The sequence below is a fragment of the Moschus berezovskii genome, chromosome 27 (assembly GCF_049115385.1).
Source record: "Moschus berezovskii isolate FMDL1 chromosome 27, NW_MosBer_1.0, whole genome shotgun sequence".
Lineage (NCBI taxonomy): Eukaryota > Metazoa > Chordata > Mammalia > Artiodactyla > Moschidae > Moschus > Moschus berezovskii.
Window position 1 is genome coordinate 39,276,796 of NC_142486.1, and position 25,294 is coordinate 39,302,089.

At 43.0% G+C, this 25,294-nt stretch overlaps 1 protein-coding gene across 2 annotated transcripts in view; it reads left to right on the forward strand.

The window, feature by feature from the left end:
- TRAP1 (TNF receptor associated protein 1) overlaps positions 1 to 25,294 on the forward strand; it is a 50,825-nt gene that overhangs the window by 1,139 nt on the left and 24,392 nt on the right. The window lies entirely within an intron of this gene.

Genomic DNA, 25,294 nt, shown 5'->3' on the forward strand with positions numbered 1-25,294 from the left:
AAGTGAAAAGTGAAAGTCAAGTCGCTCAGTCTTGTACGACTCTTCGCGACCCCATGGACTGCAGCCCACCAAGCTCCTCCGCCCATGGGATTTTTCAGGCAAGAGGACTGCAGTGGGGTGCCATTGCGTTCTCCGATATTCTGTGTTACGGACGACGCATCATCGTTCACTTAACGTGGTGCTGTTGGCGGACGTTATGAAGATGATGTCCGAGGGTTTGGTTTGATTGGCGGTTTGGGGGTTGTTTTGGTGGTGGTTTTTGTTTTTTTTTTTTTGCTCTGGTCATTACAGTGCTGTTTAGAATGGGCGAGTATGTAATTTTCGTGACCATGCATGGCATTTATTTTGAATTACAGAATTAGAATTTTAGAATTGATGGTTCACAGCGAGCGCATGTTTAAAATGTTACCTGATATTGCTAAATTACTGTCCAAAAAGGTTTAAGCAATTTATATTCCCATTAGCTGGGAACGAAACCACCTATAGCAAGGCATCTTCTCCAGCGCTGGGTATTAGATCTTTTCCGAACTTGTATCTTGTTTAATTGATAGTTGCATGGGTAACAGTAAGAGTGTTTTCATCTGTTTTACAGCTTTTTCTGTTACCTGGGTTTAAAATGTTGCAGTCTCTTTTAAACAATGATTTTTGAAAATGTCATGCATTAACAGATAAGACAGCTGTAGTTTTTATTAGTTACTTGTATCCAACACCTTCCTTCCTTTGGGATTTATTTCCTGTTTTACCAGAGTATACCCTTGTGTTTTGCAGGAAAAGACAATGGGTTGTAAATTTTTTAAGCCCCACCGTGTCTAAAATTATTTTTATTTTGCCCTCATACTTGTAGTTTGGATGGGTATTGCATTCCAAGTCAAAATAATTTCCTTCAAAGACTGATAGTTCTCTATTGTCTTCTAGCATCTTCATTAACGGGGAGCCGTCTTGCCAGTTTGATTCTTGTGTTTTTTGTTAGCTGACTTGTCTCTCCACCCCGCTTCCCTTGGGAGAGAAAGAAAGAGATTTTCTTTTCTTTTTACTCCTCATGTTCTAAGATGTTCTGATCATGTGTGTTTATAATTCATTCTTTGTACCATTCTTTTTCTAAAATTTATTATTTATTTATTTACTTAGGTTGCGCTGGGTCTTTATTGTGGCGGGCTTTCTCGAGTTGCGGTGAGCAAGGACTTCTCACTGTGGTGGCTTCTCTTGTGGAGGTTTTAAGTGTGCAGGTTCAGTAGTTGTGGTACAGGGGTTTAGTTGCTCTGTGGCATGTGGGATCTTCCTTGACAGGAATCAAACCCATGTCCTCTGCATTGGCATGTGGATTCTTAACCACTGGACCCCCAGGAAGTCCTATATCATTCTTACTCTTTTGGTTGGCATTGCAAAAACAAGACTGTGAGGCAGCCACAGTAAGAATGGTTGGTGCTTAAGTTAACTTTTTTATTCTCTACCATCTGGAGCCTTTGCTGGCATTTTTCTTCACAAGAGTTTAGGCAGACTTCTGGAGTTTCAGGCTGTTTTCAGGATGTGGGGAGTCACTTGCCAGTCAAATTTCGCTCTCTCAGTAAAGCAGCTGTGTGTGTTGCTAATTTAACATGATGATAAAGGGTTTGATGGTTAACTGCTTAAACTCTGAATGGCAGTACCATCTGTATAGGGTGCTGGGGCTTAGAGCCAGCACCAGAGAAGCCTGTGGACAGAGGAGGGATCTGTGGCCTGCTGTCCAGAAGGCCCCAGGTGGTCTTTAGTCCATGGGACACTTGGTTAGGATAAGGGGCCTGAGTGATCTGCACTGTCTGCAGAAAAGCAGACCAACCCAAATGTAATAGATGAGCAAAGACCTAATTAGTTTCTGGAGGAGGAATTGATCAGAACTAAGAAGGAAGATCCCCAAGCGTCTTGCTCCTCCTGGGCATACAGCTTCAGGCTGCAGGATATAGGAAGTCGGTGTGGTGTGTAAACACTGAAGGAAAAATGAACAGTTCTCACTCCGCAGTGTCAAAATACCAGGTTGTAACAGCACAGAGGAGAGACTGTTAAAGATCATTGGTGCTCCTGTCAAACCAGGATACCAGCTCAGGATCAGTGAAAATGTGTTCACTCTCAAGTGAGATGCTCAAGTTCAAAGCCAGAGGATTTTCCTCTCCTGCGTTCTTGGTACCTTCAGTGTAGCAGCTAAATCTTTTTTTCTTTCTTTTTGAAAAATTTAATTATTTATTTTGACTGCACTGGGTCTTCATTGTGGCACGTGGGCTTAGTTGCAGCATATGAGATCTTAATTCCCCAACCTGGGGAAGTCCGCAACTCCCTGTGTTGGAGTGCGAAGTCTTAGCCACTGGACCGCCAGGGAAGTCCCCTAGAATTCTTCTCAAACACCCTTTAATCAGTCTTGATACAGAACACTAGCATTTTGCTAGGAAGCTGCTGTTTGCTTAGTCCACACAGAGATTTACCTGTAGTTCTGTAGCATTTAGTAAAGGTAGATTTCCAGATGTTTCTGTTATAGCTGGTTTTATCTGCTAAAGCCACTAGAAATTAAAGGTGATGAAAGTTGTAGCTTGGAGAGCCAGTGTCTACGTGGGCGCATTATTTCCACCTGCTTTTTGTTGCTCAGAGATCAGGTAAATTGAATTTAGGAGTACCCGAGTCGTGGGTGTAACTAATTTTGAAAGAATGGCTGTTATTTAACGGCTGTACAATCAAGAAATGTGATTAGGATATTAGGAATTAATTTTGAGATAGCCAAAATGAATACCATATTTGAAAGGAACAAGCTGTGGTAAAGAAGGTGGCACAGTGGTAAAGAATTCACCTTCCAATGCAGAAGAAGCAGACCTGGGTTCGATCCCCTGGATCAGGAAGATCCCCTGGAGTAGAAAATGGCAACCCACTCCAGTATTCTTGTCATGGAGAATCCCATGGACAAGAGGAACCTGGCGAGCAGGCTACAGTCCAGGGGGTCAGAAAGAGTTGTGCTTGACTACATGCTCGCACGCACACACACATACAGCAATACTGTTGAGGACAAAACAGTTGGTGCGGGTCTTCCTAAAGAGCCGGGGTAGGAAGGGAGCAGATGTGTGCTGGGAAGGTGGAGTGAGCAAACCACATGTCCTGTGGGCCTTCTGAAGTTTGGACACACCAACATCCCAGCATTTGCAGGGAGTGGAGTCCTGGGGGAATTCTCCATGAAACTTACTTGTAGAGTAGTAAAACATTTCATTTCAACCTTTGTGATGAGAAGCCTTTCTAAAAGACTTAATTACTGATGCAGCGTAACAGAATCTTTGATATTTTCAGGGTCACTGTGAATGTTAATTTAGGATCTTCTGTTGTAACACACAGACCCCTGCAGGACCACTGGGCTGTGGCAACTCCTCTGTCTATAAAGTGCCCCACACGTTCCTGCGTCCTGAGTGTTTCTGTTATTAGCCTCTGTTACTCTCATTTGAGAGTCCCTTATACTGCAAGGAGATCCAACCAGTCCATTCTAAAGGAGATCAATCCTGGATGTTCATTGGAGGGACTGATGCTAAAGCTGAAACTGCAATACTTTGGCCACCTCATGCGACGAGTTGACTCACTGGAAAAGACTCTGATGCTGGGAAAGGTTGGGGGCAGGAGGAGAAGGGGACGACGGAGAATGAGATGGCTGGATGGCATCACCGACTCTGTGGACATGAGTTTGAGTGTACTCCGGGAGTTGGTGATGGACAGGGAGGCCTGGCGTGCTGTAATTCATGGGGTCGCGGAGAGTCGGACACGACTGAGCGACTGAACTGAACTGAACTCAACTCAACTCAACTCAACTCTCATTTGAGCTTGCCAGGCCTCTGGAGCCGTGTTCCCTGCTCCTCTCCGTGAAGGTTGGAAGGTGAAGGTTGGAAAGCTCAATCAAAAATTTGTTAGCAATTTTTTTTTTTAAAGGAGAGAATTCTAGGAGGGAACAGGATATTCTTGTTTCACTGAAGCTCAGCATGTGGATTTTATGTGTTGTATTTTGCCCGTTCAGAAATGCCCTTCCCTTTTGGTTTTGTTATGTTTCTTTGTATTCAGAAGTTGATGTTTCTTGATAGTGTCAGTATTGCTTAGTAGTGAATGATTAGAACAGGTCATGAAACAGTAAGAAATAGTGAAAATGTTCAGGAATGCTAGAAATAAGAACTAGAAAATTTTAAAGGAAAGAAATCTTTATCTGATATATACATAGAAAGTGAAGAGCTTTCTGTCTAGAATATTGATACACGTTAAACAGGACTTCTCTCAAGTGGTTACAGAACTTAAACAAAATTCAGTTGTGATTAACTAACCTGAGATATATGGTGAAATTTGAGAGATAATGGAACCATCCAAACCAACTTACTGAAAAGCAGAGAATTTCATGGTTATTAGCATAGAGCATAAAACTGTGGTAAATAGTTGGCGGTGTTGTGGGAAAAAAGCCTGAGGCTACATTCCAAAGAACTTCGTTTTTTCCAGTATTGTATTTTCCCTTTTTGGAAGAGGGTTAATTCTCCTTTTCATTGATCTGGAAGTACCTTTAGTTTGCAGAATTTTAAACTTTACAATTAAATTTATTAATTTTTCTTTTTATAAACTCTGAAGCTTTAACTTAGAAATGTTAGGTTGATATTAGATGAGTCACTTTCAAACGTTTTTGTCACGTTTTCCCAGTGAGAAACGCATTCATGTCATGACCTACTGTACAGGTGTGCATGTGCTGTACAAATGCATGTGCGTACTGAACTCAAAGTTCATAAATACTCAACCGTATCATGCTATGTGTTCTTTTTAAAATTTTTTATTATAGTTTTATTTACTTATTTATTGGCTGTGGTGGGTCTTCACTGCTCTGTGGGCTTTTTTCTAGTTGCAGCGAGCTAGGGCTACTCTCTAGCTGGGGTGCACAGATTGCTCACTGCGGTGGCTTCTCTTGTTGCGGAGCGCAGGCTCTAGGGCAAGCGGGCTTCAGTAGTTGTGGCTTATGGGCTTACTTGCTCTGAGGCAGGGGGATCTTCCCGTATCAGGGATCGAATCTGTGTCTCATTCATTGGCGGGCTCTTTACCACTGAGCCACCAGGGAATCCCTATGCATTCTTTTACTTTCTGTTTCATTAAAAAAAAAAAATTCTGACCTAGCTCACTGAATTGGCTTCATAACCAACAGTCTTGAGACTGAGAAACACTGTATCCTGTGGCTGTACCTTCCGAGGAAATGATTGCGTGTTTATCATGCCACTGGAGCATGTGCCCCGCCGTGTGGCAGCATCAGTTCTGTACACACCCCCACAGTGCCTGCAGTGGGCCTGGGACTTGCCTGGGTGCTGTGGGCACCCAGGAGACGAGATGGGCAGGAGTCTTGGCCTCTGCAGTGCTGCCGTGGAGTGCAGTCAGCGCGGACGGGAACACGCTGTGGGGATGTCATGCGATAAGCCCCGTGAAGAGACCAGAGTGGGAAGGGGGTCCCAGTAGAAGGGGTGGTTGCGGGGGGCCTCACGAGCAGGGTGGCATGTAAGCAAAGCCTGGGAGGAGGTGAAGATTATCTGGGGAAGAACATTCCAAGCAGAGGGAGCAATTGAGGCCAGGGCCCTGAGAAAGGACTGGGCTGGCTAACCAAGGGGACAACCGGGTGGCCAGGGCCGTGCTAGGGGCGCTCTTGAGCGAGGAGGTTAGCATCCTGCTGTTTTCCTCAACTGCACAAGGGAGATGCAGGCAGTTGGTAAGAGGAGGTATGGAGTTAGAGTTCAAGCTAACGTCATAGCAATTTCCTGAGAAAACTGCTTTCTGTTTTTATTAGTGAGAAGGTAGTGATGTTTTCCATAACAGCCTGGAACAATGAAAAATCTTCTGTCTGCAGTCTCAGCTCACTGCCCGGTGGTTCGAAAAAAGTCTCTGTGGCAAAGGGCTGTCCACACCCCACTTCCCTCGGGAAAGAAGAGGGGCTGCCCCGGGCAGGACCCTGTGCAGGCAGCCCCTCCCACTTTGCTCTTGCTGGGTCTTGATGCCCAGAGAGAGCCCTGTGGCGCCCTTTCCTTCACTTCAGTCAGTTCCATTCAGTCACTCAGTTGTGTCCTAATCTTCGCGACCCCATGGACTGGAGCCTGCCAGGCCACCCCGTCCATCACCAACTCGCAGAGATTCCTCAAACTCATATCCGTTGAGTCAGTGATGCCATCCAACTGTCTCATCCTCTGTCATCTCCTTTTCCTCCCGCCTTCAATCTTTCCAAGCATCAGGGTCTTTTCCAGTCAGTCAGTTCTTCACATCAGGTGGCCAAAATATTAGAGTTTCAACTTCAGCATCAGTCCTTCCAATGAATATTCAGGACTGATTTTCTTTATGATTGACTGGTTGGATCTCCTTGCAGTTCAAGGGACTCTCAAGAGTCTTCTCCAACACCACAGTTCAAAAGCATCAATTCTTCAGTGCTCAGCATTCTTTATAGTCCCAACTCTCACATCCGTACATGACCACTGGAAAAACCATATCTTTGACTAGATGGACCTTTGTTGGCTAAGTATTGTCTCTGCTTTTTAATATGCTGTCTAGGTTGGTCATAACTTTTCTTCCAAGGAGCAAGCGTCTTTTAATTTCATGGCTGCATTCACCATCTGCAGTGATTTTGGAGCCCCCCAAAATAAAGTCTCTCACTGTTTCCATTGCTTCCCCATCTATTTGCCATGAAGTGATGGGAGCAGATGCCATGATCTTAGTTTTCTGAATGTTGGGTTTTAAGCCAACTTTTTCACTCTCCTCTTTCACTTTCATCAAGAGGCTCTTTAGTTCTTCGCTTTCTGCCATAAGGGTGGTGTCATCTGCATATCTGAGGTTACTGATATTTCTCCCGGCAATCGTGATTCCAGCTTGTGCTTCTTCCAGCCCAGCATTCCTCATGATTACTCTGCATATAAGTTAAATAAGCAGGGTGACAGTATACAGCCTTGATGTACTCCTTTCCTGATTTGGAACCAGTCTGTTGTTCCATGTCCAATTCTAACTGTTGCTTCTTGACCTGCATACAGATTTCTCAGGAGATAGGTCAGGTGGTCTGGTATTCCCATCTCTTTAAGAATTTTCCACAGTTTGTTGTGATACAGTCAAAGGTTTTGGCATAGTCAATAGAGCAGAAGTAGATGTTCTTCTGGAACTCTTTTGCTTTTTCGATGATCCAGCGGATGTTGGCAATTTGATCTCTGGTTCCTCTGCCTTTTCTGAATCCAGCTTGAACATCTGGAAGTTCACGGTTCACATACTGTTGAAGTCTGGCTTGGAGAATTTTGAGCATTACTTTGCTAGTGTGTGAGATGAGTGCAATTGTGCGCTAGTCTGAGTATTCTTTGGCATTGCCTTTCTTTGGGATTGGAATGCAAACTGACCTTTTCCAGTCCTGTGGCCACTGCTGAGTTTTCCAAATTTGCTGGCATATTGAGTGCAGCACTTTCACAGCATCATCTTTTAGGATTTTAGACTAATTTTACTATTCAAGGGCATTTCCCTAAACTTTTTATATCCCTTTATAAATGCATTTTATGTGTCTCAGTTCACTTCAGTTCAGTCGCTCAGTCGTGTCCGACTCTTTGCGACCCCATGAATCACAGCATGCCAGGCCTCCCTGTCCATCACCAACTCCCGGAGTTCACTCAAACTCATGTCCATCGAGTCCGTGATGCCATCCAGCCATCTCATTCTCTGTCGTCCCCTTCTCCTCCTGCCCCCAATCCTTCCCAGCATCAGAGTCTTTTTCAGTGAGTCAACTCGTCGCATGAGGTAGCCAAAGTATTGGAGTTTCAGCTTTAGCATCAGTCCTTCCAATGAACACCCAGGATTGATCTCCTTTAGAATGGACTGGTTGGATCTCCTTGCAGTCCAAGGGACTCTTTATGTCTCTAGTAACTTCTTTTTAATGTTTTTTGTAATTGGGTACTTTTTATAAAGAATGTTGTGAATAGGTTATTTTGTAAATAGGTTATTAATACACATAACACAATTCAAAAGATACAGATGAGTGTGCAGTGAAAAGCATATCTCTTCAGCTGCTACGCTCAGCCACCAATTCCTCTCCTGAGAGCAGCCCCCTCAGCCCATTTCTTGGGTGTCCTCAAAGAAACACGCTTGGCTTATGAGAAGAAACATACACACATGCGTGTACTTAATCACCATGGTAACAAATGTAGACCACTGTTCTGGACCAGGTGTTTTCTTAATATATCTTAGTTAATTCAGCATCAGGACACTTTAGACCCATTGCCTCATGTTCTGTGTTTCAGAGTATCCATTATGTATATATTGTAATGTATTTGCTAATCCTTTACTGATAACACTCTGCCTGGTCATTGGCCCCTGACTCCTGGGGGACCCCCGGAGCCTCATCTGGTATGTCTTTCAGGGACCTTCTCATGACCCCGACTTTGACACTTGGTGGGAAGGGGCTAGCCCTTTTGTGACAGCCACATTTTTTTAGTTTACTGTTTTGAGTAATTAAATATTTGATTAGAAAGATACTCATTGAGAAGTCTTACTCTCAGTTTTGTCCCCCTTTCCTTCATTCCCCTCTTCATAGGTCATCACAATTATTAGTTGTTTGTGTATCCTTTGTCTATCCTGCTAGTGTTAGATGCGTAGAGTAGGCTTCCCAGGTGGCACTAGTGGTAAAGAACTCCCTGCCAGTTCAGGAGAAATAAGAGATGCAGTTGGAGCCCTAGATCAGGAAGATTGCTTGGAAAGGCATGGCAACCCACTCCTGTGTTCTTGTCTGGAGAATCCCATGGACAGAGGAGCCTGGCGGGTTACAGTCCATAGGGTCGCAAAGAGTCAGGCATGACTGAAGCAACTTAGCACACACAACCCATGTGCAGATATACATTTTCCTTCTGCCAGGATATGCACTTCTCCATGTTCTGTTATTCACTTAGTAGATACTGGAGAGCGTTCTGTATCGGTACATAGTTTCCTCAGTCTTTTTTTTTAATAGCCACATTATAGTAGTGGTCCCATGTCAGGCGGCACCATCATTTATGAGCCCTCTGTTGATGGACATTTAGGTGGTTCCCAGGAATTTGCTGTAGTATATGGCCTTTCATCTCTCTTTATATTCAGGTTCAGCTATATCCACAGAATAAAGTCCCAAAATGGAATTGCCAGATTAGAAGGTTTGTAATCTTGACCGATTTTGGAGCCCCAAAAAATAAAGTCTGACACTGTTTCCACTCTTTTCCCATCTATTTGCCATGAAGTGATGGGACCAGATGCCATGATCTTAGTTTTCTGAATGTTGAGCTTCAAGCCAACCTTTTCACTCTCCTCTTTCACTTTCATCAAGAGGCTTTTGAGTTCCTCTTCGCTTTTGCCATAAGGGTGGTGTCATCTGCATATCTGAGGTTATTGATATTTCTCCCGGCAATCTTGATTCCAGCTTGTGCTTCTTCCAGTCCAGCGTTCCTCATGATGTACTCTGCATATAAGTTAAATAAGCAAGGTGACAATATACAGCCTTGACGTACTCCTTTTCCTATTTGGAACCAGTCTGTTGTTCCATGTCCAGTTCTAACTGTTGCTTCCTGACCTGCATACAGGTTTCTCAAGAGGCAGATCAGGTGGTCTGGTATTCCCATCTCTTTCAGAATGTTCCACAGTTTCTTGTGATCCACACAGTCAAAGGCTTTGGCGTAGTCAATAAAGCAGAAATAGATGTTTTTCTGGAACTCTCTTGCTTTCTCCATGATCCAGTGGATGTTGGCAATTTGATCTCTGGTTCCTCTGCCTTTTCTAAAACCAGCTTGAACGTCTGGAAGTTCACGGTTCACGTATTGCTGAAGCCTGGCTTGGAGAATTTTGAGATGACTTTACTAGCATGTGAGATGAGTGCAATTGTGCGCTAGTCTGAGCATTCTTTGGCATTGCCTTTCTTTGGGATTGGAATGAAAACTGACCTTTTCCAGTCCTGTGGCCACTACTGAGTTTTCCAAATTTGTTGGCATATTGAGTGCAGCACTTTCACAGCATCATCTTTCCGGATTTCAAGTAGCTCAACTGGAATTCCATCACCTCCACTAGCTTTGTTCATAGTGATGCTTTCTAAGGCCCACTTGACTTCACATTCCAAGATGTCTGGCTCTAGGTGAGTGATCACACCGTCATGATTATCTGGGTCGTGAAGATCTTTTTGTACAGTTCTTCTGTGTATTCTTGCCACCTCTTCTTAATATCTTCTGCTTCTGTTAGGTCCACACCTGTTCTGTCCTTTATCGAGCCCATCTTTGCATGAAATGTTCCCTTTTTATCTCTCATTTTCTTGAAGAGATCTCTTGTCTTTCCTATTCTGTTGTTTTCCTCTATTTCTTTGCATCAATTGCTGAGGAAGGCTTTCTTATCTCTCCTTGCTATTCTTTGGAACTCTGCATTCAGATGCTTATATCTTTCCTTTTTCTCCTTTGCTTTTTGCTTCTCTTCTTTTCACAACTATTTGTAAGGCCTCCCCAGACAGCCATTTTGCTTTTTTGCATTTCTTTTCCATGGGGATGGTCTTGATCCCTGTCTCCTGTACAATGTCACGAACCTCCGTTCATAGTTCATCAGGCACTCTATCTATCAGATCTGGTCCCTTAAATCTATTTCTCACTTCCACTGTATAATCACAAGGGATTTGATTTAGGTCATATCTGAATGGTCTAGTGGTTTTCCCTACTTTCTTCAATTTAAGTCTGAATTTGGCAATAAAGAGTTCATGATCTGAGCCACAGTCAGCTCCTGGTCTTGTTTTTGCTAACTGTATACAGCTTCTCCATCTTTGGCTGCAAAGAATATAATCAGTCTGATTTCGGTGTTAACCATCTGGTGATGTCCATGTGTAGAGTCTTCTCTTGTGTTGTTGAAAGAGGGTATTTGCTATGACCAGTGCGTTCTGTTGGCAAAACTCTATTAGCCTTTGCCCTGCTTCATTCCGTGCTCCAAGGCCAAATTTGCCTGTTACTCCAGGTGTTTCTTGACTTCCTACTTTTGCATTCCAGTCCCCTATAATGAAAAGGTTATCTTTTGGGGCTTTTAGTTCTAAAAGGTCTTGTAGGTCTTCATAGAACCATTTAACTTCGGCTTCTTCAGTGTTACTGGTTGGGGCATAGGCTTGGATTACTTTAATACTGAATGGTTTGCCTTGGAAACGAACAGAGGTCATTCTGTCGTTTTTGAGATTGCATCCAAGTACTGCATTTCAGACTCTTGTTGATCATGATGGCTACTCCATTTCTTCTAAGGGATTCTTGCCCACCGTAGTAGATATAATGGTCATCTGAGGTAAATTCATCCATTCCAGTCCATTTTAGTTCACTGATTCCTAGAATGTCTACGTCAACTCTTGCCATCTCCTGTTTGACCATTTCCAATTTGCCTTGATTCATGGATCTAACATTCCAGGTTCCAATGCAATATTGCTCTTTACGGCATCGGACCTTGCTTCTGTCACCAGTCCCATCCACAACTGGTTGTTGTTTTTGCTTTGGCTCCATCCCTTCATTCTTTCTGGAGTTATTTCTCCACTGATCTCCAGTAGCATACTGGGCACCTACCGACCTGGAGAATTCCTCATTCAGTATCCTATCATTTTGCCTTTTCATACTGTTCATGGGGTTCTCAAGGCAAGACTACTGAAGTGGTTTGCCATTCCCTTCTCCAGTGGACCACATTCTGTCAGACCTCTCCACCATGACCCGCCCTTCTTGGGTGGCCCCAAACGGCATGGCTTAGTTTCGTTGAGTTAGACAAGGCTGTGGTCCGTGTGATCAGATCGACTAGTTTTCTGTGATTATGATTTCAGTGTGTCTGCCCTCTCTCAATACCTACCGTCTTATTTGGGTTTCTCTTACCTTGCACTGCGGATGCTGATTGCAGCCATGAAATTAAAAGACGCTTACTCCTTGGAAGGAAAGTTATGACCAACCTAGACTTAGCAGCCGATAGCATATTAAAAAGCAGAGACATTACTTTGCCAACCAAGGTCTGTCTAGTCAAGGCTATGGTTTTTCCATTGGTCATGTGTGGATGTGAGAGTTGGACTGTGAAGAAAGCTGAGCGCCGAAGAATTGATGCTTTTGAACTGTGGTGTTGGAGAAGACTCTTGAGAGTCCTTTGGACTGCAAGGAGATCCAACCAGTCCATTCTAAAGGAGATCAGTCCTTGGTGTTCATTGGAAGGACTGATGCTAAAGCTGAAACTCCAATACTTTGGCCACCTCATGCGAAGAGTTAACTCACTGGAAAAGACCCTGATGCTGGGAGGGATTGGGGGCAGGAGGAGAAGGGGACGACAGAGAATGAGATGGCTGGATGGCATCACCGACTCGATGGACATGAGTTTGAGTGAACTCCGGGAGTTGGTGATGGACAGGGAGGCCTAGTGTGCTGTGATTCATGGGGTCGCAAAGAGTCGGACACAACTGAGCAACTGAACCGAACTAAATCTTGACCAATGTGGCCAGATCACCTTCCACTGGCCTCAAGCCATTTCCCACAACCCTGAGTACTGTCCCCACAGGGTCACCAGAAGTACGGTCTGAAAAGGTAATAGCTCTGCAGACTTCCCTGTCATCTGAGCTGGTGAAGCTTAGCCATGGTTTGAAGTAGAGCAAACTGCCAAAGCGGGGGCCTTCCCTCAGGAAGTATTAATTGGGTTGTTCAGGGCCTGCCAGATTCCCTTTCCTACAGCTCCTTCACTTCCCACTTGCAGGCCGGGCTACACCGCAGGCTTATCCTTCCCTCCCAGGCTTCAGGGAGAGCCGGCCCCCAGCCACGTTACATCCCACAGGCTGAGCCATGGGGATCTGCTCTGCTTAGGGTGGTTTCCAGAGGCTCATGTGCATCTCTGTTTGCAAGTCCAAAATGACCCAACGGGGTGGAAGCTGGTGGTTAGCTCCCCACCCCACAGTCTGTCTGCTTCCCTCCCTCCTTTCTTCCTTCCTTCCCCTCTCCCTCCCTCTCCTCTTTCCTTCCTGCCAGCCTCCCTCCCACCTCCCTCCTGTCCTTCCTTCCTTTGGTGAAATGCATGCCATCTAAAAAGGAATGCATGTAATACGTCTGTGCCATTTCTAAAAGCGGCATAAAGGAATCCCCTTTGCCCACCTCAGGAACAGACGTCACCTTCCCTCAAGGGCACTGTGTGCCCTCACTGATATGTCCTCTTCTCTCTCCCCCAGAGGTGACCGCTGACTTGAATATTCTGGATTTTATTCCCTTCCTTTTCTTTTCATTTCTGCGTACGTGTGTATATGTATGGATGCACATACGTACACACACAGTTTGTTGAAGTCATACTGGGTATATTCTGCTGTGGCTTTCTTGGGTCAGCGTTGTTTTCTTAGCTTTATCTGGGGTAATGTGCATCACCTGCTTACTCGGTTGTGTTACTGTACCTTCATTTCTTTTGGTGTGATTCCTGCCGAAAGCATGTGTACTGTTGGATCGTTTGGTGTGTTCCAGGTGTTGTCTGTAACGTCTGCCCATGGCACCTTCTATAAGATTCCCTCACGCGAACGTGCTGCCTCTGGTTCCTCTATCCTTGGCACAGGCATGGGGCTACTGCTCACGCTGGGCTTCTGGAGACAAGGCTCTAGGTGTGTCCTTGTGCAGGCATCCTGCCTGCAGGCGCACATGTGCGTTTCCATAGGGTGCATGACTCATGTGGAGTTGCTGGGTTTAGGGTGTGTGTTTTTACTCCACACTTGACTTTTTCAGAGTGGATCTGGATTTACATTCCATCAGCTCTGTGGGACTCCCCACTGTGCTGTATCGCACCAGAGCTTGGCATTTCCAGACATTTTAAATGTTTGTCAGTTTGATGGTTATGAAATAATATTTCAGTTGTGATTTTTAACTGCCTTTTAATGGATTGCTAATAAAGTTTTTTCTATGGTTTATTGGCCATATTTACTTTTCTGTGAAATGGTGTTTTTATTTCATGGTTTTTTGCCCCTATCTTTTTCTTCTTGATTGTAAAGAATCTGCCTGCAATGCGAAAGACCCAGTTTCAATCCCTGGGTCAAGAAGGTCCACTGGAGAAGGGAAGGGCTACCCACTCCAGTATTCTTGCCTAGAGAATCCCCATGGACAAAGGAGCCTGGCAGGCTATACAGTCCACGGGGTCACAAAGAGTCAGACATGACTAAGCAACTAACGCTTTCATATATGCATTTTTTATGGGTGCTGATCTTTTATCAATAATACCCTTTGTCAGTTGTTGCAAATGTGTTCTCCTAGTTTGTAGCTCACCACTTCACTCTTGGCCTGATGTTTGTTTTCCAGAGGGAGATGGAGTTTTTTGTTTGTTTTGATGAACAGAAGTTCTTTATTTTAACTTTGTTAAATACCAGTCTTTTCCTTTATGAATTATCTCAGTGTTCTGTGAATGAAGGTGCATAGGTCAAACTAGACTTAATATTTTCATAAATAAAGTTTTATCAGAGCATGGATATGCCCATTCTTTCATGTGTTATCTGTGACCACTCTCCTGCTGCAGCAGCAGAGTTGAGCAACAGGACTCAAAACTCCTAAAATATTTACTGTCTGGCCCTTTAAAGATATCTGCTTTTTCTATGAAAGTTGTTCCCTAATTTCTGCCAAATGGAAATGGATGAGCAAGTCTGTCAGCACCTTTTTTCCATCACCATCTTCTTTTTTTAATATTTATTTTTATTTCTTTTATTTGGCTGTGCCAGGTCTTAGTTGTAGCATGTGGGAGCTTTGCTCTTCCCTGTGGCTTGCGGGGTCTTTAGTTGCAGCATATGGGATCTAGTTCCCTGACCAGGGTTTGAACCCGGGCTTCTTGCATTGGGAGTGCAGAGTCTTAGCTACTGGACCACCAGGGAAATCCCAGAAGCCTCTTATTTGCAGCTTTTACATTTCTCTCTCTGTTGGTAAACTTTCTCATGGATTTCATTTTCCAGATTAGCAAAGAGTTACAAACTAGCCATCACAGGCTAACTCTGGTTATAAAACAGTTTTGTTTGGTTCAAACATTTTTAAAAAGTAAATGCAAGTGTTTAAAGTCAGATTTGACATGAATATTTGAGTTTCTGATTTCTTTTGAGAAATTGAAAGTTCAGAGAGTCTTGGCCTGCGTGCCGCAGTGGTGACCCTCTCTGAGGGTGGAGGTTGGCTGCCTCTGCAGACGCTGTCCCTACAGCTGTGCTCTTAGTCACTCCTTTATTCCAAGCCTGTTACTACCATTTCTTTTGCTGCATTATTTTTTGTGTAGTAGAGTTAATTATTCTGATTGACTGTTTACAGGCCTGCTTCACTTTATAGTGCTTTGCTTCATTGCATTTCACAGATAATTGCATTTTTTACAAATTGAAGATGTGTGGCAACCCTGCGTTGAACTAGTCTGTCAGCACTGTTTTTCCAATAGCATCTCTTCGCTTCATGTCTGTGTCGCCCAGTATTTCAAACCTTTTCATTATTTTTATTTCTGTTACAGTGGTCTGTGATTTTTGATGTTCTGCTCTTGTAATCGTTTTGGGGCACCACAAACCACAACCCGCATGAAGTGTGGTGAAATGCTATCAAATAGCATCACATGCCACAGAGAGACCTTTGAGAAAGGAAGAGATTGGGAAATTGCCATAGGCACTCCAGCTGTCAGCACCACCACCTCATCAGTCAGCACCCACTGACGGCAGAGCAAGACCTCCACCAGCAAAGAGGTTATCACTTGCTGGAGTCTCAGATAATGGTTAGCATTTTTTGGCAATAAAGCTTTTTTGCGTTAAGGTCCGTACCTTGTGTTTTTAGACGTAATGCTGTTGCACACTTAATAGACCATAGTATAGTGTGAGCATAGCTTTTATATGCACTAGGAGACCCCCAAATTTGAGTGACTTTATCCTGGTAGTTGCTTTATTGTAGTGGTCTAGAACTGAACCTGCAGTATCAAACCAGCCTTGCATCTTTGAGATAAACCTGCTTGGTCATGATGTAGTATCATTTTTGTATATTAATGGGTTTTCCTTGCTTATATTTTATTAAGGACCTCCATGTCTGTGTCCATGAGGGATATAGGTGTATTATTTTTATTGTGTGTGTCTATGTGATGTCTTTGTCAGGTTTTGATGTTAGAGTTATGCTATCCTCAAAAATTGAGAAGCAATTCCTTGTTCTATTTTCTGAAACTTTGTGTAAGATTGGTGTTATTTCTTCCTCGTAACTGATAGAATTCAGTAGAAATTCTAGGCTTCTGTAGAATTTGTGACAATACCCTTCACTCCTGTTTATGATTGGTATTCTCTTCTTCATCAGTCTAGCTAGGAGCTTATCTTCTGTTGATCTTTGTCAAGAATCAACTTTGACTTTGTTCATTTTCTCTGTCACTTGTCCATTTTCTGTTTTATTGATTTCTGCTCTGTCATTTCCTCCTTTGTCCTGTGTTTGGGTTTAATTTTGTCCTTCTTCTTTGTGGTGGTTGTTGTCCTTTAAGGTGATATCTTAGGCTGTCGGTTGAAGCTGTAAGTTTCCTGATACATGCTTCTCTAGGTGTATTCCACAACTTTTAATATATTGTATTTAATATATTGTATTTTCATTACATATTAAATGTTACCTAATTTCCCTTGTAATTTCTTCTTTGACCCATGGATCATTTAGAATGTGTTAATTTCCAGATACTTGAGGTTTCCTAGATATTTTATTTTATATATATATATATGCTGTTGCTGCTGCTGCTAAGTCGCTTCAGTCACATCCAACTCTGTGTGACCCCATAGATGGCAGCCCACCAGGCTCCCCTGTCCCTGGGATTCTGCAGGCAAGAACACTGGAGTGGGTTGCCATTTCATTCTCATAACACACACACACTTTTTTTTATTTATTTTTGGCCGTGCTGGGTCTTTGTTGCTGCTCAGGCTTTTGTCTGGTTACGGGGAGCAGGGGCTCTTCTCATTGTGGTGCATGGGCTTATCTTGTTTTGGAGCAGGGGCGCACAGGCTTCAGCAGCTGCAGCACGTGGGCTCAGTCGTTGCTGTTCTCCGGCTCTGGAGCACAGGCTCAGCAGTTGTGGGCCACAGCCTTAGTTGCTCCGTGGCATTGTGGGATCCTCCCAGGTCAGGGAATGAACCTGTGCCTCCTGCATTGGCAGGTGGATTCTTTATCCCTGAGCCATCAGGGAAGCCCGATATTTTATTATTATTGATTCAAACTTAATTCTGTTGTATTTAGAGAGCTTACTCTGTATGATTTCATTCCTTCTAAAATTTATTGAGACTCTGGCCCACTTTATGGTCTTTCTCAGTAAATATACCATGTGTACATGAAAAGAATGTTTTCAAGAACTGTATTTTGCAGTTGCTAGGTATATAGTACTGGATGAATATCCATTAAGCAGAAGTGTTTCATACAGTAACTCGGATGATCTGTGTCTTGATTTATTTTTTCGCTCTAGTTCTGTCATTTATTGAGCCAGGTGTCAAAATCTCCAGCTATGATTGTGCATTTGTGTTTTTTCTTTTGATTCTTTCAGTTTTGATTTCATTTATTTTGAAGGTGGTATTAGGCAAATATGTTCATGATTAAATTTTCCTGATGAACTGCATCTCTTTAAAATTTATTTAATTGGAAGATAATTACAGTATTGTGATAGTTTTTGCCATACATCAACACGAATCAGCCACGGGTGCACATGTGTCCCACCGTCCTGAACCCCCTGCATCCTCCCTCCCCACCTCATCCCACTGGGTTGTCCCAGAACACTGGCTTTGGATGCCCTGTTAATAAACAGTATTTGTGTTTCTCTTTCTGACTGACTTCACTCTGTATAATAGGCTCCAGTTTCATCCACCTCATTAGAACAGACTCAGATGTGTTCGTTTTTATAGCTGAGTAATATTCCATTGTGTATATGTACCACAACTTCCTTAACCATTCATCTGCTGATGGACATCTAGGTTGCTTCCATACCATAGCTGTTGTAAATAGTGCTGCAGTGAACATTGGAGTACATGTGTCTCTTTCATTTCTGGTTTCCTCAGGGTATGTGCCCAGCAGTGGGATTGCTGGGTCGTATGGCAGTTCTATTTCCAGTTTTTTAAGGAATCTCTACACTGTTCTCCATAGTGGCTGTACCAGTTTCCTTTCCTACCAATAGTATAAGAGGGTTCCCATTTCTCCACACCCTCTCCAGCATTTATTGTTTGTAGAGTTTTTGATGGCAGCCATTCTGACTTGTGTGAGATGGTACCTCATTGTGGTTTTGATTTGCATTTCTTTAATAATGAGCAATGTTGAGCATCTTTTCATGTGTTTATTAGCCATCTGTATCTCTTCTTTGGAGAAATGTCTGTTCTTTTGCCCACTTTTTGATTGGGTCGTTTGTTTTTCTGGTATTGAGCTGCATGTATCAGTATCAGTTCAGTCGCTCAGTCGTGTCTGACTCTCATGGAACTCCCTTTGTAGCACTCCAGACTTCCCTGTCCATCACTAGCTCCTGGAGCTTACTCAAACTCATGTGCATCGCGTCAGTGATGCCATCCAACCATCTCATCCTCTGTTGCCCCCATTCTCCTTCTGCCCTCAATCTTTCCCAGCCTCAGGGTCTTTTCCAATGAGTCAGGTCTTCGCATCAGGTGGCCAAAGTATTGGAGTTTCTGCTTCAGCATGAGTCCTTCCAATGAATATTCAGGGTTGATTTCCTTTAGGATGGATCTCCGTGCAGTCCAAGGGATGCTTCAGAGTCTTCCCCACACCACAGTTCAGCAGCTTGTGTATTTTGGGGATTAATTCTTTCTCAGTTGTTTCATTTGCTATTGTTTTCTCCCATTCTGAAGGCTGTCTTTTCACCTTGCTTATAGTTTCCTTCATTGTGCAAAAGCTTTTAAGTTTACTTAGATCCCATTTGTTTTTGTTTTTATTCCCTTTACTAGTGGGTGGGCTATAGAGGATCTTGCTGTGAGGTGCAGCTTTTATCATTCTGATATGGTCTTCTTTTTCCCTGGTAATACTTTTTATTTTGCAGTCTACTTTTTCTGATCTAATGTGGCCACGCCCACCTTTTTATCCATATTTTTACCTGGCATTTCTTTTTTTTTCCTCATTTATTTCCTTTCCAAAAGGAAAATGAATGCACCATACAGCATGTGGGATCCCAACCAAGGTTGACACCCACATACTCTGCAGTGGAAGCATGTAGTCTTAACCCCTGGACCACCAGGGAAATCCCTGTGTTTTATATTTTAAGTGATTGTTTTGTGGTGGTGGTTTAATCACTAAGTCTTATCCAACTCTGTGACCCAGTGGACTGTAGCCCGCCAGGCTCCTCTGTCCATGAGATTTCCCAGGCGAGAATACTGGAGTGGGTTGCCATTTCCTTCTCCAGGGCATCTTCCCAACCCAGGAATCAAACCCACGTCTCCTGCGTTGTAGCCAGTTATTTTGTGGACAGTGTATAACTAGGTCTTGCTATATCAATTCTGACAGTCTTTGCCTTGTAATTGGAGTGTTTAGTCCATTGACTTAAAATGTATTTATTGATAATAGTCAGGATTATCTCTGTTGTTGTTATTTGTCCCTTCTCATTTTTCCCTCTCTTCTACCTTTCCTGTAGTCTTTTGGATCAAGTAAATATGTTTTAGAATTCCATCTTGGTTTACTAATGCTTTTTTAGCTATACCTCTTTGCGTCATTTTTTTTTGTTACTCTGGAGAGTGTAATGTTCATCCATAACTTCTCATAGTCTGTTTAGAATTAGTATTGTAATACACCATATAGACTGTAAAAACCTTGCAACTATGTAGGTGCATTTCCTCCTTCCACCCCATCCTTTATGTTACATTTGTCATATGCACTGCATGTACACGTTATAAACCCCACAAGACAGTGTTTTAATTTTTGGTTTAAACTTTGGTAAAATAGTGTTTTAATTTTTATATATATTATATAATTTTAATTTATTTTAATTTTGGCTTTAAACATTGGTAAAACAATGTTTTAGTTTTTGTATGTATTTTAAAGAAACTAGAGAAAAATTCTTTAGTGTTTACCTAGGTTACTATTTCTGATGTTCTGCATTCTTTTTTGAAGATCCAAGTTTCCATCTCATAGCATTTACATTCAGCCTGAAGAACTGTAGCATTTCTTTTAGTTCAGATCTACTATTTATGACAAGATGTTGTACCATTGTTTTTCAGCCTCCATTATTTCTGTTGAAAAGTTGGCTGTCATTCAGATTATTGTTTCCCCAAATAATGTCTTATTTTTTTCTAGTTGCTGCCACGATTTTCTCTATTTATTTTGTTTTTAACAGTCTGATTACAATGTGCCAAGGTGTTTTTCTTTGATATTATCTTGCTAGTGGTTCATTGAATTTTTGATTCTGTAAATTTGTCTTTGACCAAGTTTGGGGAAATTTTCTAGTTATTATTTCATCAGATATTTTTCCCTGCCCTATTCTCTTTCTGCTCTCCTTCTAGGATTCCAAATGTTAAACTCCTTTCTGTTGTCCCACATATGTCTGAGACCCTGTTCATTTATTTGTAATCTATTTCACCTTGAATAATTTCTGTCAATTTATTTTCAAGTTCATAGACTTTCCTCTGTTGTTTCCACTTGATTGTTAAGCCTCCTAGTTAATTTTTAAGTTTCAGACATGTTATTTTCTATATGTAGGATTTCTGCTTGGTTTTTCTTTTATAGTTTATGTCTCTGAAATTTCTCATCTTTTATTTTGAGCATATTTTGCTTTATGATACATAGTATTGTTATAATGGCTATTTTAAAACCCATGTCCACCAGTCTTCATTGACTGACACTTCTCTTGAACAGGGATTACATTTTTCTGTTTCTCTGTTTGCTGAGTAACTTTTTATTGCATCCTGGACATTGTGGATGTTGCCTTGTGGAATTTCTGGATTCTGTTATATTCCTCTGAAGGGTAGTTATTGTTTTAAAGTTGGATATTAACCTGGTTGGCCCCAACTGCTAACATTTTCTCTTAGGCAGTGTTTCCTTAACTGGACTGCTTGCGGTTTGGACAGGAGGTCAGCCAGAGATTTAGAATTATTATTCCCCAAATTGGAGGCTCCCTCTTTCTGGGATTTCCTCCCTTCATTTTCCATATTCTGTGGTTTTCCAAATCTCTCCTCTGGTTCTTTAGGCCAGAAAAGTACACATCGTGTGTGTTCCTCTTAGAGTTTTAGCCACCCTTTGTTGAACCTGCGCTTATTCTATGCTCTTACCTTTGACTGTCCAGAATCCCCTTAATTTGTTGACTCTGCAGGGCCTTCTGTAGTCTTCTTGTTGTTCCTAAGTTCGTGGTTGTTATCCACCGGTTTGGTTGACAGGATACACGTCAGCCATATAGGAAGTGGCACTCCATGTAGTAAAGACAAAAGTGAAATTGGTCTTATCCACATCACACTTGAGAAAGTGGGAGATTTGGGGATATGTAATTCCAGAAAAACAATCAATGCATTTCTCACAGGTTAAAATATTGTACATGTATCTAAAGTATGTAACTTAGATGCCATTATGAAGCAAAACCATAGTGAGAACTATGGCTGATCTGTAAGAAAGATGGATTTTTTAAAAGAAAACAAAGCAAAAGAACATACCCAGTGTGTTTTGACTCATATACCTTCCTTCATGAACCCCTCCTGGCAGTTGCATTTTCAACTGATGCTTGCTAGTCAGAATGGCCTTGCAGGATCACTACCGCCATCTGTTGGCTGATTGAATGTGCTTCTGCTTGACTGTAGTCATGTTTTTGTTGATAAGAAGTTTCAAGACTTTAAAAAAAAATTCTTCTGCATCAGATGCTTTGGCATACAGAGAAATATGGATGTTCTTGCCTTTAGAGAGTTTGACACTAAGGAATATAAGCTTGTTCCTGCCCTAATTCGGTAAGATGTTATAAATTAAGAAAAAGTTAATAGAAGAAATGCCACAGACAGGCTTGTAACAAGTTTTAAATCAGTGGCATGGAAAATAAGTGCTCTGATTTATAGTAGGGAGAGATTATTGTGTACTAGGAGGGAGGCCTGGTGAAAGAGAGGGCCTCACACTGGGTCCTGAAGCAGTTTAGGTGGAAAGAAATGACAGGTAGAGGAAACAGTGTGAGCACTGGCAGATGTGTGTGTCAGATTCAAACTATCTGTGCTTCCCATTCGGTGATCCCAAACCACCAAACAGATTAATATGTTATAGCCTGACACTGAGATTTATGCTTTTTCCTTTATGGTATAGGGGGAGCATGAGGACAGAGAGTGCGTTTGTATCTGGTTCAGGCAGGCTTATTGCACTGTTGGTTTATTCTTAAAATCACTGTAGAAAGTTCAGTTCAGTCAGTTCAGTTGCTCAGTCATGTCTGACTCTTCGCGACCCCATGGACTGCAGCTCCCTGTCCATCTCCAACTCCCAGAGTTTACTCAAACTCGTGCCCATTGAGTCGGTGATGCCATCCAACCATCTCATCCTCTGTCATCCCCGTCTCCTTCCACCTTCAATCTTTCCCAGCATCAGGGTCTTTTCCAATGAGTCAGTTCTTCACATCAGCTGGCCAGAGTATTGGAGTTTCAGCTTCAGCATCAATCCTTCCAGTGAATATTCAGGACTGATTTCCTTTAGGATGGATGGGTTGTATCTCCTTGCAGTCCAAGGGACTCTCAAGAGTTTTCTCCAACACTGCAGTTCAAAAGTATCAATTCTTCGGTGCTCAGCTTTCTTTATAGTCTAACTCTTACATCCATACATGACTACTGGAAAAACCTGAAGAAAGTTCAGTTAACCTGAAATCAGACCTGCTCTTAATAGTACTATTGATTAACATAATCTTGGAATATAATGGAAAGTCTTAAAATCCTGGTTGAAAATATGGGTTGCTTTTTTTCTTTTTCCCTTTTCTCAACTCTGAGGGTTTATATTATTCCAGTCATAAGAAACATATTAAATACTCAAAAATATTCTGAATATTAAGTGGAAAACAAAAGGAATAGAAAAAATAAGACATGGGAAATGTAATCTTGGAACAAGGAAGTCCTTTTCAAACAAAAAGACTAATTTCCTTAATATATAAAGAGTTCTTACAAATCAATAAGGGAAAATGTAGTAGAAAATGATCAGAGGGTATCAACAGTCCATTAATGAAAAAGGAAATAGAAAATATTTTAAAATATGAATAGATGTTCAGTCTTACTCATAAGAGAAATGTAATAGGAGAGAAATAGAAAAACTACAGTAAAATTTTTACCTAATAAGCAAAGATCCAAAAGTTTCATAACAACACCATCTTGGCAGTAGCATTTGGAAATATTTTGTACTTTACAGAGATGTTATAGAAATAGTACTCAGTCTTCCCCTAGTTTCCCCTAATATTAGTATCTTTCATGGCCATGGTGTGCTTATTGGAAACTGAAATAACATGGACACAGTACTACTCAGCCATATGCCGGCCTCACTGGGCTTTAGCTGGTTTCCCATCCATGTCCTTCGCTGGCCCAGGACCCTCCATACTGTGTACGTGTGTCTCTCCAGTCTATGTTGTTCCTTCAGGATCGCGACACTTTTGAAGAGTACAGGCCAGTTACTTTAGAGGGTTTCCCTCTATTGGGGTTTGTCTGGTGTTTTCTTGATTAGCTTGAGGTGTCGTTTTGGTGAGAACACGACAGAAGACAGGCTCTGCCCTCTCACGCCACCAGGAGTTGCAGCGTGTGGACACGTCTCATTCCTGATGATGATGCCTGTGGTCGCTCCGTTAAAGGTTATCTGCCACTTACTGCACCATAAAGTACCATTTCTGTCTTCGAAACCGGGGTGGGGCGGGGAATCTGAGATTCTGCAGATGTTCTGTTTGCGGTGCATGCCCCTCATCATCTGTACCTATCACTTGCCTGGTAGCGGCTTTCTGCTTCCATGGTTCCTCTTACTTTTACTGCTGTCAGGAAGAGGGCTTCTCCTCCATCTATTGACTGTTTCTGCGAGTGTGGGCTTGTGTCTGTTTCATTCGCCTGCTAACAGTCCATCACTGTCACTGTTGTGTTGCCCAGGTTGTCCTGGATTTCAGCACTGGGAGCCTGTGCCCTCCTCTGGCACTGTCCCATCACCACCTCTAGCACTCCAGGCATTCCAGGCTCATCCATTGTGTTCTCCAGTGGCCTCGGTTCCTTCTGTGGGAGAAAGGCATTTACACACTAGAGATCTGAGTGTCAGGGAGGGTGACCACCCACCTGTTTGCCCAGGATGCCAGCATTTCCTGGGAGGCAGGTCCAAGGTGGTCGCTCTCCTTGGTGCCAGGTGAGCTCACTGCTGCAGGATGTCGTTGCCTCTGGGCCTGTCCCTGGACAAAGTCAGGAGGTGCTCGTGTGTGTGTTGTCACACACTTGTATGCACCTTGACGTTTATTTCTACACTGCACTGGTGCTTCCATTTGCAGCATAACAGGTTCACCCTGGCCTCCCCGCCCTCGACTTGTACTCACGTGCTTGGTCTGCTGCTGCTGCTGCAGTGATGGTATGCTGTCCTTCCTGAGCCTAGCTTTACAGTGTATGCTTAACCCGGGAAGAGCCCCGTGTGAACTGCACGGGGCCCCTTATTTGTGGATTTTTTCCCACTAAGAAGGTACTGCAGTACTGCACAGTCTGCAGCTGAGTGGAATCCACGAGTGTGGATGTGGTTGTGTTGGAGGGTCAACTGGAGAGCCATACTTGGGTTTTTAACTTCATGGGGTGGGGGGTTTCTGTGCCCTTAACCCTTAGGTGGGTTCTCTCAGGGCAGCTGTGTTCATCATACAGTTGTGTATGCTTGTTACTGTTTGCATTTCGTTTTATGTTCTCCACACAATCTGGTTATTCTTAACTATTTACTCTTTGGGTTTGTGAAACACGACCGTGGTTCTAGGAGTCAGGAGGGAAAAGGATGCTCAGAAATGTCATTTCCCCTCAGCTCTGCTCCCTCATCCCCACCCTTCCTTTCTCCGTTCTGTTCCCACACATCTGTTATGGGTCAAATCGCAAGTCCCCCAAAGACGCTGAAATTCTGACCTCAGGACCTGTGAACACGATCCTATTTGAAAATGGGGTCTTTGCAGAAGATCCAGTTAAAGATCGTTAGGGTGAGCCGTGATCCAATATGATGTGTCCTTTTATTAAAAGGGGAATTCCAACCCAGGGGCAGACACGAGCAGAGGAGGACACCGCTGTCTCCAAGCTGAGGCGCCCTGAGGCCCCTGAGGCCGGGGAGCGGGTGAAGCGGGTTCTCTGCTGCAGCCCCGCCAGCACTTGGGCTTTATTCCTCCAGCCTCCAGAGCTGGGAGGTGGTAGACTTCTGTTGTT